Genomic DNA, 6,052 nt, shown 5'->3' with positions numbered 1-6,052 from the left:
ACCTACTAGGTGTCACAAATTTTGAACCCTAAACCCTAAACCCATTAGTATTATGTGGAATCTAGGGAGATACCCATAGGCTTTAAGAGAAAGGGAAATAGAAAGTCAATACTTTAGATTTGTTCTAGGTCTGATAAGTGGAATCCCACTAGATTGTGTATTATCTTTGAGGTAAAAAGGATGGCAAAAAACACATGGAGAGAGAGAGAGAGAGAGAGAGAGAGAGAGAGAGAGAGAGAGAGACTCTCCATGAGTGCATGAGTTATAAAGAGCGGCCAAATTTTTCTTTTGCAATTGGAACGCCTGGTGGATGTGGGAGCAGTGATAGGATTTGAAGGGCCACCCCAAATGTCTAATGACGGGCATGTGCAGCTTATGCCCTTCTACATTGAAGGGTAAAATTTACAATTGCCCTTCTAATGAACAAAAAGAAAATTTTGCACCCATCTCATTCTACTACCAAAACAAATTTCATTATTAAACAAGTTAATATGTCACTTATTTCATACATATATCTTGGGTCAGCTATGAGGTGAAGAACATAGCCAAATTTTACTTTTGCCAAAATTAATGCCAAATTAAGATTATAATGATAAGTTTTAAGATGAAAAAATCATAGAAATTTAGTGCAGTTTTAACAAAATTTTCATAAATTGAATATAACTTCTCATTAAAATAAGATTTTGCATAGATTTCAAGGTGTATGGATAGGAAAAAGCTTATTATAGCAAGGAATTGAGCTTCATAACCTAGTTATGGGACTAGATTTTTGTTATAATCAAAAGACCAAAATCTTGAAAATGCTGACAAAGAGAAAAAAATTGGTCTTTCAAGGCCTCTTTCATTAACATGATGAGGTTATGGGATAGAACCTAAGGTGTATAATGTATCTATAGGTCAATACCCATCAACTAAGCATTTTTCAAGGGTTCGAACTCATACGCATCTTGTAATTTAAGCTCATTTAAAAAAAATGTAGTGCATAATTTCTTGCAAAAAAAACATCGCTATGAAAGACGAATGAAAGTGTGTTTATAAATCTCCCAATTGTGTCCACATGAGGTATTTGTATACAAATAAGTGAGATGAACAGAAAAATCCAAAAGTGGACTTTATTTTAAGTCTTATCTTTGATAAATAAAAAATCATAATTACAACATGCACAGATTTTTGGACATGCCATAAATCATCAAATGTGGGTTGAATAACCATTAAAAATTATCACCTTATGTAATGGAGTCATAGATCTAGTATATATGAATCATAAGACATTGTAAATTTAGATGAACTAAATGTTTTTTGTGATCGTTAATTGAATTTGTGAACGTTGCATATTTGACCCACATGACTTTCTATATTTAATTCTAGTCACAAAGGATTTTTTTCTCACATGACAATTGCAAAAATATCAAGCACATATATAAGTAGTTACCACGGATTATTGCATGCACCCTGCTAATGTTTTTCTTAGGCTAGAGTATGAGTTTAATGAAACATTGAATCCTGTTTTGCGTAGGTTCTTTTCATGAGAGTAGTTACCATTGAGGTTATGATCAAAAGTGAGGGATTATAATTTCTATGAGTACTTTGAATAACATTCTATGATTTTGCAAAAGAATTTCTTGAGACGTGTTCTAGATTTCATGTACCATTTTATTAAAATTCGCAAGAAAAGGACACTAAAGTGTCCTTTTTGGTACCAAACTAGTGTTAACACTAGTTTTTAATATCCTAGCAAATAAAACTGCATAGCAGCAATCAATTTGTTTCCAAGGAGGCTATCCTTCGCTTCGTCATAGATTTCCATATATCAAAGCATTCTTCCCACAATACATCTTGAGGACATGAAGCTTTTGGAGTATTGAGTCCAACAAACATTGCGAAGCCCAATGATTCAAGCGACAACCTATTGCGAGACTTGTTTTTTATCTTATTCATTTATTAGAAGCCTCTTTCACATGCGACTGATGAAAGTGGAAGTAGAAGCAAAGCTCTCCATAATTTCATGGTCCATGGAAAAGCTACCTCCCATTCTTCATGGTTGAAACAATCTTGCCAAGCTGAATGCATACTCTTACCTTTGAAGTAGTTACGAGTACGTGTGATAAAAGATCTGCATTCTCCTTTGCATCCTTCTTCATTGATGAAAGAGTTGTGTAACATTTAATGCACTAGTAACTTGTGTGCAGAAGAAAATTGATAACATAGTGAGCATTTTATTAAGAACAAGTTCCTAATGAGCATAGAGAGAGTACTTAATTTGATAAAACAACACAGAAATTTACACCTAGCTAATTTGGCATTGACAATACTTGAAAAGAGAGAGAAATAGAACAATTGACAACAATTGAGGACCGGATTTACATGCAGCCGGGTCCCCCCTCCATAAAGGCTTTGTATTGTAGCTTCTCCCATCAAAGGAGACTTTTGTACGATACAATTGTTGTTTTCCTTGATAAAAATTGTTGGTGCTGATGGGGGCTTTTCACAAGCCAAGCTCCCATACCCCTCTTCTATTGTCCCCACCCCATGAAAACCCCCTCTTAGGGAGGGAGTGATAAAAGACATTGGAAAAAGTAAGAAAAAAATAAAGTATGATTATGTAAATATATGAGAAAGGTAAAATAGGCCACCTCATGCCTACGGGGCAGCCCATCCCCACCTTGCCTCCTTTTTCTTCACTGTTGCCCCGCCGTGTGTCCCTTTTCCTTTCCTCCACTCAAAAGGTCAACCCCCTCTCTCTTCCCCTTGTCCTTTCTCCTTTCTCTCTCCCCTCAAGCTACCCCACCTCTCACCAATAATGCATTCTAACTCACCAGTAATGCACCCTAACTCACATGCAACTTACCCTATCTTCCAAAATAGTATACCCCAACCCCCCTTTCTCTCTCCTATCATATCCCATGACCCAAATACCCCCCCCCTCTCTCTAAAGGGCGCCATGTCTCTTGTCTTGTAGCTAAATAACCTCCCCCACACTCACACACACTCAGTTTCACTAAAAAAGGTGCCCACAGACCCATCCCCACCCGGTGGTTACCTGATTTTTCTTGTGTTTACACACATCTACGCACAGATTCACCTCTGAACACACTCCTCTCTGTCACCTCTTGTAATTACTTTATTCTCCATGTCACCTCTCACTTTTTTTCATCAACCCATCTCTCTCTCATGAGACTACTGTTCTGGCACATATACACACAGCCAGACAAGTGGGGCCCACAGTCACATGGCCTATGTAGATAATGATTTCTTCATTTCTAAATTCTAGAATTTCTCCCCCCCCTCCTCCCCTATATAAAGAGGGGTCACTATCACACAAAAACACACAACATCACCAAAGAACACACTATGAACTGTGTGTGCCTAGTGCACACACACACACCCACACCATCACCATCACCATCACCATCACCGCAATCACCATGCTTGTCTTGAGCATGACCTCTACACCCTTGGCTATGGAAGATGAAGGGCAACTAAATGAAGGATGATGGCCATAATCCTCGTGCGAGTCTTCGCCATCAACTCCCACCTATCCGCCATGTGCTCTACCACTCTCTCCCTTCTCATTCCCCTACCCTATGCTCCCCATTTCATCGCCTAATTCTCTAAATAAAGCTTGAGGTTTTGTGAGTATGTTTTCTTGCAATGTTTTGCCCATGTGAGGTGTGCGGAATCGCCACCTAGTCTTGTGTTTTGGAGTGAGCTTGTGTATGTGTGAAGGTTGTGCGGATTCGCCATCTTTTTGTGATGCCTAAGTACTAAGCCGCTATACCCCCTCCCTCACTCTCTCTCTCTCTCTCTCTCTCTCTCTCTCTCTCACTTGATCTCATTCCCTTTCCTTTTCATCATTACTCCCAAGCATCCATCTCTCTTGGATGAAAACTTTGTTATGGTGGTGTGTTGTTTGCATCCTAGCCACTGAAGCTAGGTGGTGCCCCCTGTTTGCTTTACCATGACAGGCTCGAGGCGCGCCATTTGGTCCCCGGTGTTTTAGAGGCCGTCGGGGTTCGGGGTTCGCTTTGCTCCCGTCAGTGCAATGAGATGGAAGCTTCATGCACCAAATTATGCTTGAAAAACACACCTAGTGTCCCTACCCTCAGTCCCAAGACCTCACACACCTTCAAAAATGGTGAGAGCTAGCAGGGAATGAGGATAGATTGAGAGGAAGAAGGTGTATCTTATGAGAAAGAAGTATTCTCCTCACATAATCACTCTAATTTCATAGCTTAGCTTAGTTTTAGCATGGTAGAGGAGATGAGCATGCCATTGAAGCTTGGATCTTGGTTGGATTTGCATTCCATAGCCAAGAGTTGTTGGTGTAGGCCTCTACTTCTCAATGCTTGGAGAAGGAGATGGAGTTCTTCTTGCACACATGAGTTGTGTGTGTGTGTGTGTGTGTGGTAATGAGTTAGAGTAAAATGAAGCCTTCTCTCTCATCTTGGTCAACCCCTCTTGCTATTTGCTCATGCTGGCCTCCCATTGGCTCCTGTAAAGCTTAGCCAATCACAAATTAGAAGCATAGTTGATAGCCTTTTGATAAGTGTCCCCCTTTTCCCTTTTGTGAGAGCTTTAGGTAATTAAATAATTCAATTAAACTCGCATTGGACCTCTTAGTCTTTTGGCCAATAGGAATCATGCAAGTCATTGGGCTATTGAATGCTTGTTGGACCCCTTGGTAGAATGTCCAATAGTCTTCTAGGGAGCTTAATTTCTATTGGTTCTTTTATCAAGCATTTTTTTAATGATTAGACTAGCTTTACTCTAGCCTAATTCTCATTGGTCCACCTCTATGGCCATCCAATAGGATTTGAGGGGAGATTCGGGGCAACTGGCCTAGGAGCCTAACATGTATCCACTATTCCCTTTGTGTACAGGTGGAGCCTTGGTGTGTGTGTGTGTGTGTGTGTGTTTCTCTCTCATCCCCTACTAAAAGGGCTCGCCCCCTCCTTCCTAGGGATGTGGGAAGACTTTTTAGTCTTCCCATGGGCATCCAATTTTCCCCTTGCTTTGGCCATTGGATATATAAGTTAATTTCTGGAACCTTAGCCTATGGAAGTCTTAATGGAACTGAACCTTAGGTCTTTTAAGCCCCATTGAAGCACATTGCTCTTTTGCAGATTGTCCCCCTTTGGATCCCTATTTTCCCTCCTTTGGATCCCTGACAGAGACCGGTCTGGCAGCCTTACCAATATTCTAGCTTTTACTCCCCTGGTACTAATAAATGATCAGTTTAACATGAGAAAATCATTTGGGAGTATTCGATATTAGTTTTTATGACAAGTTGGCTCCTTTTCCAAAAATTTTGCACAATATATCTAGCCACCTTATCGTAAAGAGATCTAGATTTTGTAACACCTAATCATAATCCTTCGGGCTAAAGTACTTTGCTGCCTCAAAGAGATCAAAATCAACCTTAAAATGATTTGACAATGAACCCACAAGGACTTTGATGTAGATAATTGCCATATAAGCCAGATTATTCACCACCCCTGGAAAATTTCATGTCGATCAAGAACATCCTTGTCACACATAGGGCCAAGATGTAGTGAATGAGAATGTGTATTTCTTGAGGAATCAATGATGCCATATTGATTTATCGCCTTTGACAAAAAACGTTGAGTATACGTGGCCTCACATCCAAATACATTCCCTAGAAAATCCATTTGCAAAGACTCTATAGAAGCCTTCAAATGGTTACCGATAACAAAAATGTAAATGTGATCCTTTTGAAGTTTACAACTCATGACATTGAGCTTTCCAAGGACATCTGCAAAGAATTGCAAAAGAAGTTGTATTTTGCAGTTTGTGAGAGATGCATACAAGGCGACTTCTTCTGCCTTCAAGACAATCAATAAAGCTGGCATTAAGCGCACTACCCTGATCATAACTTGCCCTTTTGAGAGCCAACGAAGATCGTGCATTTTCAAGAACTTCAGCTTTCCATTGCGACCAAGATTAAAGTCCTTTACAACTTCTGCCAATGATAGATGTCGCTTTGCAGACCTGGAAACCCATTCATACAACTTTCTGGCCGCTTTGTCCACAA

General features: G+C 39.8%; 1 pseudogene; it reads right to left on the bottom strand.

Annotated features, from left to right (window-relative positions):
• Positions 1–1,758: 1,758 nt before the first annotated feature.
• Positions 1,759–5,472, bottom strand: LOC147445558 (uncharacterized; annotated as a pseudogene).
• Positions 5,473–6,052: the final 580 nt, after the last annotated feature.

This window comes from Adiantum capillus-veneris, chromosome 12 (assembly GCF_014529385.1).
Source record: "Adiantum capillus-veneris isolate H3 chromosome 12, ASM1452938v2, whole genome shotgun sequence".
NCBI lineage: Eukaryota > Viridiplantae > Streptophyta > Polypodiopsida > Polypodiales > Pteridaceae > Adiantum > Adiantum capillus-veneris.
The sequence above is the reverse complement of the archived record's forward strand: the minus strand, read 5'-3'. Positions and strand labels throughout refer to the sequence as shown.